The sequence below is a fragment of the Diceros bicornis genome, unplaced genomic scaffold, assembly GCF_020826845.1.
Source record: "Diceros bicornis minor isolate mBicDic1 unplaced genomic scaffold, mDicBic1.mat.cur scaffold_595_ctg1, whole genome shotgun sequence".
NCBI classification, from domain to species: Eukaryota; Metazoa; Chordata; class Mammalia; order Perissodactyla; family Rhinocerotidae; genus Diceros; species Diceros bicornis.
The window spans coordinates 1-10336 of record NW_026691466.1 but is presented as its reverse complement, the minus strand read 5'-3'; the positions used below and the strand labels follow the sequence as shown (position 1 = coordinate 10336).

Genomic DNA, 10336 nt, shown 5'->3' with positions numbered 1-10336 from the left:
GCTACTGGAAGTCCTAGCTAACAGAGCAAAACAAGAAAATGAAATAAAAGGCATACAGACCGGGAAGAAAGAAAGAAACTATCTTTGTTCATAGATGACATTATTGCCTATGTCAAATAATTGACCAAAAAAAAAAAAGCCCGGAACTAAAAAGTGATTATAGCAAGGTTGCAGGATACAAAATTATTATACAAAAGTCAATTGCCTTCGCATAAACCAGCAATGAAAAATTGAAATTTGAAGTGAAAAACACAATACTATTTACATTAGCACCAAAACAATGAAATAAATCTAACAAAATACGTACAAGGTCTATATGAGGAAAACTACAACTCAGATGAAGTAAACCAAAGAAGAACTAAGTAAATGGAGAGATGTTCCATGTTAATGGATAGCAACTTTCAATTGTTAAGATGTCAGTTCCAACTAACTTGATCAATAAATTCAACTCAATCTCAATCAAAATCACGGCAAGTTATTGTTTCAGACACCGATAAATTGATTTCAGAGTTTATATGGAAATGCAAAAGATCCAGAATAGCCAACTCAATACAGGCATACCTCGTTTTATTGCATTTCTCAGATACTGAGTTTTTTTACAAGTCCCCCCGCCAGCAAAAAGATTGCCACTCACCGAAGGCTCAGATGATGGTTTGCAATTTTTAGCAATAAAGTATCTTTTAATTAAGGTATGTAGATTGCTTTTTTAGAATAATGCTATTGCACACTTAGACTACAGTGTAGTGTCAACATAACTTTTACCTGCACTGGGAAACCAAAAAATTCACGTGACTCGCCTTATTGCAACATTTGCTTTATTATGGTGGTCTGGAACCGAACCGGCAACATCTCTGAGCAATGCCTGTATTGAAAAAGAACAAAGTCAGAGGACTGACGGTACCTGACTTCAAAAATTACTATAAAGCTGCAGTGGTCAAACCAGTGTGGTACTAGAGAAAGAATCGACAAAAACATTAATGGAACAGAATAGAGAGCCCACAAGCAGACTCACATAAATATTATCAACTGATCTTTGACAAAGGAGCAAAGAAGATAGTCTTTTTAACAAACGGTGCTAGAACAATTGAACATCCACATAAAAAAAAATGTAGACACAGACCTTACATTTCTCACAAATGTTAACTCAAAATGGATCATAAACTTAAAAATATGACGCAAAAGTATAAAACTTCCAGAAGATAACACAGAAGAAAATCTAGGAGACCTTGAGTTTGGCAATGAGTTTGTAGAAAACACCAGGAGCACAATCCATGAATGAACAAAGTGGTCGTTTAAATTCACTAGAATTAAAAACTTCTGCTCTGTGAAGGAACGTCAAGAGAACGAAAAGACAAGCCACGGACTGAGAGAAAATATTTGCAAAAGACATCTGGTAAAGGAATTTTATCCAAAATATATAAGTAACTCTTAAAACTCAACAATAAGAAAATGAACAACCCAATAAAAAATGGGTGAAAGAGTTGAACAGACACCTCACAAAAGAAGATATACTTATGGCAAACAGGCACATGAAAAGAAGTCCGGCATCAGATGTTATTACAGAACCGCAAATTGTGAGATACCACTACACACGTATTAGAATGGCCAAAATCCAAAACACTGACAACACCTAATGCTGGTGAGGATATGGAGCAATGAGAACTCTCATTCGTTGCTGGTGAGAATGTAAAATGATACATCCATTTTTGGAAGGCAGTTTGGCAGTTTCTTATAAAGCTAAATAAACATAGTCTCCACTACACAATCCAGCAATTGTGCTCCTTGGTATCTACTCAGTTGATTTGAAAACTTATGTCAATACAGAAGCCTGCACAACAAATGTTTACAGTAGTTTTATTCATAATTGCAAACACTTGGAAGCAAGCAAGATGTCCTCCAATAGATGAGTGGATAAACAAACCGTGTACATCCATACAATGGAATATTATTCAGTGATAGAAATGAGCTATCAGGCCAGAAAAAGACACGGAGAAAGCTTAAACGCAAATTCTAAGTGAAAGAAGCCAGTCTAAAAAGGCTACTTCCTGTAGGACATTCTGGAAAAGGTAAAGCTATTGAGACAGCAAAGAAATGAGTGGCTGCCAAGAGTTCAGGAGGAGAAAACAAGAAGGGAGAGGTGGAATAGACAGAGCACCGGAGATTTTTAGAGCGGTGAAACTATTCTGTACAATAATGTAATGGTGATTTTACACCATTATAATGACGGATATTACACCAGATGACATTACGCATTTGGCAAAACCCATAGAACTGTACAAGACAAAGAGTGACTGCTAATGTAAACTATGGACTTTAGCAAGTAATAACGTATCATTCATTAAGTGTATAAAATGCACCACACTAATGTAATGTAAGATGTTAATAATAGGAGAAACTGTGTGTGGGGTGAGGAGAGGGGGTATATGGGAACTCTTCGCGCTTTCTGCTCAATCATTCTGTAAACCTAAAACTGCTCTAAAAAAGTCTACTAGAAAAAAATTATGTTATTGTGTCCGTAGGCCTCTAATTTATTAAAAAGTCGACGTGTGCACACATTAATTTTCAAAAAAGGTTTGCTCATGGAAATGCAAAATTGATATAATAATTTTCTTATTTTCAGTTCTATGTATTTTCATGTATTACTTGTGTAAGTTTCAACAGCTAGCTTATTCTCTCTCCCCTCCCAACTACCCGCCCCCACCCCCCTACCCCCCCCACCCCGCCATAAACGCTGCCGGTCACAGATGTTACTCTTTTATGTTAATATTGGCTCCATTTTCTCCTATTTGTTCTATTTCACAGCCGTATTCATAAGAGAGCCTTGGGTGCGCCTTTCCTTCTCTTGGCAGCTTGATTTGAAAAGGTACACTTCTGCAGGGACAGTAAACGCACCCTAACCTCCCTCCATCTCCTCCCCACCCCACCCCCACCTCCATGTCTTCAAACACTCAGAATAGCAGAAATAGTAAAATGAGCATTATATACATGTATTACACAGATTTAATGATTCTTGACCTTTGGCCATATCTGCTTTCTCTAATTGTTTTGCTGAAGTTTTAAAAAGTAAATTACAAATCCATGATTTCATAATTGTAAATGTTTCAGCATGTATCCTTAAAACATAACAATTTCTTACGTCGTCCAAATGTTATCAGTGACCAAAGTAATGGTAATTTTCCTTAATATTTCTAATATCTAGTCCATATTCATATTTCTCCAATTGGCTCCTGCAACTGTTGCTTTTTCCAACCAGGATCCGATCGAGAACCACGCTTTCCAGTGTGTAACGTCATAAAGTAAAAGTCTAACCCATAACCTCTAGGATTCAGGAAAAGTCTCCAGCAGTTAGGTTCAATTGTCACGTCTTCCAACCCGCTCAAGAAGCAGAAAGGCTTCCCAAGCTACTTCCTGCGCTCTCAAGGTGCTATGGGAAATGTAGTCTTGGATGTCGTGGGCGCCCCGCGCAGCACTCTGGGAAGGGTCCTTGGCGCTCACTCTGCGCACGCGCACACCCATCCCGCCTCCTCCCGTCCGCCAGTCCGGCTCGAGACGGGAACGGTGTGGGCGTCTTCGGGTCTAGGCGGGAGCGGAGGCTGCGGCCAGGGGTGAGCGCGCCGGGGACGGGGCTCCGCGCGGCTGAGGCCCTGCCGGGTCGGGTGGGCTCGTGTCCGCGGACGGGAGCGGGGAGTCCTCCCCTCCCCCAGCGCCGTGCGCCCGCCGCGTCCCGGCCCGCAGGGCGGGCTCTCGGTCGGGACTCGGGAGGCGCGGCGCGGCCGGGGCGGGGCTGCGGGCGGCGGGAGGGCTGCGCCCCCCGAGCGTTCGCGGGGAGCGCGGGGCGCCTGGGAGCAGCGCGCGCAGCTCTCCGGGGAACGAAAGGGTGGTCTGGGGACGTTGTGTCCGGGGCTCGTGCTGACCCCTGTGTAGGGGGCTTTCGGAAGACCCCGTTTCCTTCGTCTGGGCTTTCGCATCACCCTCACGACAAGCCTCCTTGTCGGTGTAAACGTGCCGTTGTGCACAGTGGAAGGCAGCTCCTGGCGGCGGCATGGTAGACCCCAGGGCACCAGCCGGCGGGTGGGAGAGGTAGGGTGCCAATACGAATAGGTTTCACTCCCTGCGTCTGGCTCTGCCTCGTCTCCTCCGTGCCCCAAACCCGACGCGGCAGCCCTCGGAGCCCTTAGTAGAGTGTCCTCTCCCCCACATTCCCGGAGGGGTGATTGTGGAGTGCACGCGGACAGAATCTCAGCGCGCGGGAAATGTGTGCTGGGATTTGTGGCTTCTCTCCAGAGCCCCTGGGTCAGACGGCGGCTCTTGACCCTGCCTCGCCGTCCAGGCCGTCTCCGTCCTCAAAGACACCGTCTGGTACCTAATGGAGTGCTGGCCAAGAGAAAGGTAATGCAAACCATACACAATGTAAAGGTTTTCCGTAGCAACGGGAAAAAGAAAGGGATGTGAAGTTAATTTTACTGATGTATTTAATTCAGTACATCCAAAATGTGGTTTTGACTTGTGGCAGTAGCCACACTTGAAGTGTAGTAGTTGCATGCAACTAATGGCAACAGTACTGGGTACTACATTTCTAGTGAATTGCAAAAGAGTCAGGCTTCGAGTGTTAGAGGAAGGTTTCAAATAGAGTGAGTTTGTTTCTCAGGCCCAGGTCCCAGCCCCTCTCGAGCAAAGTAACTCTTTTAAGGCAGGAAAGGGAGTCTCAGGAACACTGCCACTTGGAAGAACAGCCTTTCTGACAGACCCCTCACCGGAGCTTCAGAGCAGAGGCGGAAGGTTCCAGACGGGAGCAGGTCCAGATTTGTTCCACCAGAAGCAGTTCTTGATCCCTGTATAGCATGAATCAGACTGGATGATGTCACCACGTCCAGAAGCCATCACAGACTGTGTGACAGTGGACACTGTGGACCAGCTTGCAGAAGGTGGTAACCGGGCGTTGAGAGGGGTGGGTGACTGTCAGGCTGCCCAGGAAAAGGCAGCTCACTGGATGGCTGGTGAGGACATGGTGTCCGGGGAAGGTGTACCCAGCCAGTGCTGACAAAATCCTCAACAGCACCCTGTTTCCTTCACTCTGCCCTCACTCTTCAGATTCCGAGCTGCCCTCACACCATGTTCATCAGCACGTGTGGCGTCTAGAGTTATGCCGATGCTGCCTCTTTCCTGAACGTAGAGAATAACGAAATGATAGTAGAAGAAGGGTTTTCTACACTGGGCGCCTTTGGAAGCCCAAAACTATCAGGCCTGAAATGAATGGTTTTTGTAGAGTCAGCCAGGACAGAACCAAGAACTAAGCGTGGTGCTGCTGACTTACACGCGTGTGAGTACTATAAGCATCTTATCCGAAGGCCTTTTTTAGAAACTGCAACCAATTTAGAACAAAAAGTTAAACAAATTTATTTCTTGCATGAAGCATCCCATCTGTATCTGGGAGTTTTCTGTGGAAGTTCTAACTCAAGGTGAAAGACAAGAACTTGATTAATAATCCAGCCTGAGTAGTTTTTTGACAACATTAGGTTTAATGAAGGTGGAGGGTTTCACCTCTGGTGCTGCTGACTTTGTTTAATCCTCTGTTGTTTTATTTTGTTGTTGTTAATTAGTCAGAAGAGGATATACATTGTTAATTCGTCAAGAAAAAGCAGTTTACCTTAGTCAGTGAAAATGCAAGGTTAAGTCCACGTAGTCATGTCGAAGATACATATGCACGTTCAGGTGGTGCTACCTCTGTGTGTTCCTTCTTGCCCTTTCTCAAGAATGTCCAAGGGGTATTTTCCCATAGGGAAGGCTTTTCTCCAGCTCGTGTTATGAGAGTTTTAGGCAGATGAATGTAGGAGTTGTAAGACCGACCAGGTTTCTCATGACCCCGTTTCTCTTTCCTCCTCCCCAGCTGAACCTTCACAGTTCTTTACATGCTTCCAGGAGTAGCAGAAAATGAACATAGCTCAGGTGAGTTCGATTTTTGATAACCTGTTTGTGTTACAATGGATTTTATAAGGGCTTAAGTGTCTATACGTTAACGTGGAAAAGTAGAAATAGAAATGGATCAGATGCGTTCAGAGAAGATATAGAAATACAGTTGGAGAGCACAGCAAAGGTGGCGGGTGGATATATGCAGGTCCTCTGACGTTACAAATGTACTATGTTTGGAGTTCCAAATTTATTTCTGAGGTTTTTGATAGCTGTGTCAGGGTATCCGACATGATAATTCTTTAAAGGTTAACATTGGTGAGAAGATAAAGCAAACTGATTCCTCATAGGCTATAAAGACAATTGAAGATAAAAAAATATCTTTGTTGTTTTCGAGTAGGTGATTTAGTTAACAACTTCCAGTAATAACCCTAAAATAATATAGAGTGTTGCCTCTACTTGTTCTTCAGTAAAGGTAGAAGACGTAATGCTGAATGTGAACTCAGTCAATACTATTTTTCGGAAACTCAAACGCAGGGATTGAATGAGACATTTTTCTGATGGATCAAATGACTATCCTTAAAATTACTCTCCATAAATATTTCGAGTACCCGTGATTTTCAGGACGGTTTAAAATCGTCAGCTCAGCAGTTTAAAATCCTGTTAAAATTGTCAGCTCAGCAGTTTAAAATCCTGTTCTCTTTCAAGTGTTTCAACGCTTCCCGTCCCACTCTAAACTTGTGCATGAGGCCTTGGTTTCTCTCCCCACTTGCCTGTGATCTCCAGTGACCAGAGACTTGGTTATAATCAAATCCATTGGGTCTTGTCTAATCCTTTCCTTACTTGACTTTTCTGTAGCACTTGCCTCTACTTCTCACACTGTCCTGGAAAGTTTCTCTGTTACTGTCTGTGACACCCTCCACTGGCTCTGTCCTTCTCCTGCTGATGTCTTCACGGAGTCATCTTCTTTCCCTCGTCCTTTCGCGTGGCTCATCCACAGTTTCCATCTTTGGCCCTTTAATCTTCTCTATTATCTTGGAATGATTTCCTTTTCTCTCATTTTTTCTTTTTTAAACAGCTTTATTGAGATTCAATTCACATACCATGCCATTCACCCATTTAAAATGTAAAATTCAGTGATTTTTTTAGTGTACTCACAGGTATGTGCAAACAGCACCACAGTGGATTTTAGAACATTTTCATCAACTTGAAAAGCAATGCTGGGGGCCGGCCTGGTGGCGTAGTGGTTAAATTCGCGTGCTCCGCTTTGGCGGCCTAGGATTTGCAGGTTCAGATCCCGGGCGCGGACCTACACGCCACTCATCAAGCTGTGCTGTGACTGCCTCCCATGTACGAAAATAGAGGAAGATGGGCACAGGTGTTAGCTCAGGGACAATCTTCCTCAAACAAAAAGAGGAAGATTGGTGAGAGATGTTAGCTCAGGGACAGTCTTCCTCACCAAAAAAAAAAAGAAAAAAGCAGTTCTGTACACTTTCTCTTCTCCCATCATTCTGTTCACCCCCAGGCCCCTCAACTTTTCTGTCTCTGTAGATTTGCTGAACCAGTCCCTGTATTATTTCTCGTAGGGCAGTTTTACCTCTGACAAATTCTGTTTTTTGTTTATCTGGGAAGGTTTTAATTTTTCCACTTTTGCTGGATATAGAATTCTTGATTGACAACCTTTTTCTTTTAGCACTTTGAATATGTCATTCCCCCTGCCTTCTGTCCTCCATGCTTGTAATACTGTTGTATGTGGTGAGTCACTTCTTTCTTACTGCTTTTGAGATTGGTGGTTTGGAGACTTCTTGTCGATTATTTCTTCAAATATTCTTTCAGACCCTTTCTTTGTCTCCTCTCTGTCTGGGACTCTCGTTATACGTATGTCTGTAAACTTGGTGCTATCCCCCGGTTCATTTTCTGTCATTATTTTTTCTTTCTGTTTCTCACTCTGCGTAACTTCAGTGGACCTATGTCCATTTGTTCACGCTTTCTTCCACCCGCTCAAATCTGCTCTTGAATCCCTCTAGTGCAAGTTTGGTTTCAGTTATTGTACTTTTCAACTCTTGAGTTTCTATTTGGTTCCTTTTTATAATTTCTATCTCTTGATTGATATTCTTTGTTCAGTGGAACATTGTTCTCATACTTTCTTTTAGTCCTTAGGCATTGTTTCCTCTGGGTCTTTGACGATATTTAAAATAGCTGATTTAAAGTCATTGCCTAGTAAGTCCAACATCTGCTTCCTCAGATGCAGGAATCAGTTTCTATTGATTACACGTTTTCCTGTGTAGGGGTCTTACTTTCTTGTTTTTTTCTTTGTTTGGCAATTTTTTTATTGATAATTGGACATTTTAAGTAAAACAGTGTGGCAACTTTAGAAATCAGGATTTCTCCCCTCCATAGGGGTCACTGTTGAAATTTATTTGTTCAGTGACTTCTGTGAGCTAATGCTGTGGAGCCTGTATTTCTTGTGATCTGTGGCAGTTGAAGTCTCTGTCCTGAAATGCCTGGAACCAGTAAGTCTCCCAGTCTTTGCTAAGGGGCTCTGTGCGTGTGAGGGTATTCCTACAGCAGTCAGACAGGCAGTTTACAGCTCGGCCTTAGCCGTCACTTCCTTCTTACCCCAAACCTCAAGATCACCCAGAGGTGACAGCTTAGGGCCTTCTCACATCTTTCCTGGACATATGCATGGCTCTCCGCATGTGTGCGGCCTTCTAGATTCTCAGGAATATATTGGAGCTTTTAAAAATCTTTATGGACATCTCATTCTCCAGCTTTTCCTTTTAAACTTTTTGATTAGGACGTTGTTTGCCCCAACTATTATCCACCTCCTCAGGTAGCCACTAAGTTAAGCAAGTGCCTTCAAATGTTTTTGACAAACGCCTCTGAGGATAAGGCTTTTCATTCTCTGTGAGCTCTGAGGTAGCTCAAATAAAGACGTCCTTGCAAGTGAGGTCTTTCAGGGAACCACCCAACAGGCCAAATAAAGAGTTTCCTGGGAGTGGGGCTCTGAGGGAACCTCAGCCCGGTTCTGCCCGCCAGTGGTTGCCACGCTGCTGGTTTCAGCCTTGAGTGCAGACTGTCGGTTCTCACGCCGCCGCCACCACGTTGCAGAGAGAGGAATGGGAACAGGGTCCCTGAAAAGCACACGCTATCACCGCTCTCACTCTGATTCTGCTGTTTTCCTTGTGTAAATGTTCTGTCAATTGCCTTTGTTACCTTCTACAACTTTTGCCGGTTTATTCGTTGCTTTTATGGAGGAGAGAATTTTCTTGGATCCTTATTTCCCCATTTTCACTTAGGTCATTGGTTAGCTTAGGTTTTGTTAATCCGGCTGATTTTTATTAAGCCGGACGTTAGAGAGATTGGCGAAAATGAACACAATGCCGCTTTTCTCACTGATATTTTTGGTTTTTGAAAATATAGTTAAATTTTCTTTACTTTTTTCAGATTAAAATAAATTTCCTTGAGAGGTGTTCCTATTCTTTTACTCATTTGTTTTGGTTACCAGCTCCTAGCACTGATCTTCATGCAGAGTAGGTACTCACTCAGTCATACTGAAGACATGAATGAACAAAGAACTGGATACATAACACTGGAAAAAAGCTTGTTTCTGTCCTCTTGTCTCTTGGTTTGCTTCCTTTCTTTTTATTTTTTATTGTGAAAAGAACACTGAACATGAGATCTACCCTCTTAGAGATTGGGCAGAGTTTTATGTGTACAATATAGTATCGTTAACTATAGGCGTGATGTACAGCAGATGTCTAGAACTTAATGACCTTGCATAGCTGAGACCGAAACTTTGTACCTGCAACTCCTCATTTCCCCCTCCTCCCAGCCCCTTTGAAGTCTTTTGTTGTGGAAACTTTCCCTTTTCTCAGTTTCCAGGACTCCACCCTCTCCTGATCCTATTATTACTTTTCAGAAAACGCCTTCTCTGGCTTTGTGGGCCTTTTTTCTGTCAGCCTCTTCAATTATCATGGTTCCTCAAATTCTACTTTTGGTACTTTTCTTTCCTCAATCCCCTTGTGCTCGGGTTGCTCTCTGATTGCCTCTGATAACTTCAGTTACCGCCTAAATTGCTAGTAATTCCTAAATGCTTGTCTTCGTCCTAGGCCTCCCTTCTATGTTCTAAAACCGTGTGTATACTAGTTTAAGGGACATTTCTAGCTTTATGTTCCGTAGACCCTTCAGTAGCAACCTGAGCAGATCTGTCTCACTACGACTTCTAGCACATTTTTTCCTTTCGTTTCCCAAATATCAGTGTTTGGCACCAGCACTCAAGAAGCTGCGCATGCAGTTAGACTGGGTAGCTGCACGGGAAAGTCGTTGTCAAATTGGTTGCTGCTTCTGCTCTATGATTAAGTCCCTATCCTTGTATCCATTGCTGTTCCATCAGTGTAGATAGTGTTCTCTTATACTGGTCTGTTTG

General features: G+C 43.1%; 1 long non-coding RNA gene across 3 annotated transcripts; it reads left to right on the top strand.

The window, feature by feature from the left end:
* Positions 1 to 3529: 3529 nt before the first annotated feature.
* Positions 3530 to 6874, top strand: LOC131403228 (uncharacterized). 3 transcript variants are annotated; one of them, XR_009219304.1, is made up of 4 exons: positions 3530 to 3605; positions 4285 to 4389; positions 4691 to 5320; positions 5888 to 6874. It is a non-coding gene; the product is annotated as an uncharacterized LOC131403228 (long non-coding RNA). The 3 variants fall into 3 exon arrangements; XR_009219305.1 differs by lacking the exon at positions 3530 to 3605 and having other exon boundaries at positions 3627 to 4389; positions 4691 to 4925; positions 5092 to 5320; XR_009219303.1 differs by lacking the exon at positions 3530 to 3605 and having other exon boundaries at positions 3624 to 4389.
* The last annotated feature ends 3462 nt before the right edge of the window (positions 6875 to 10336 follow it).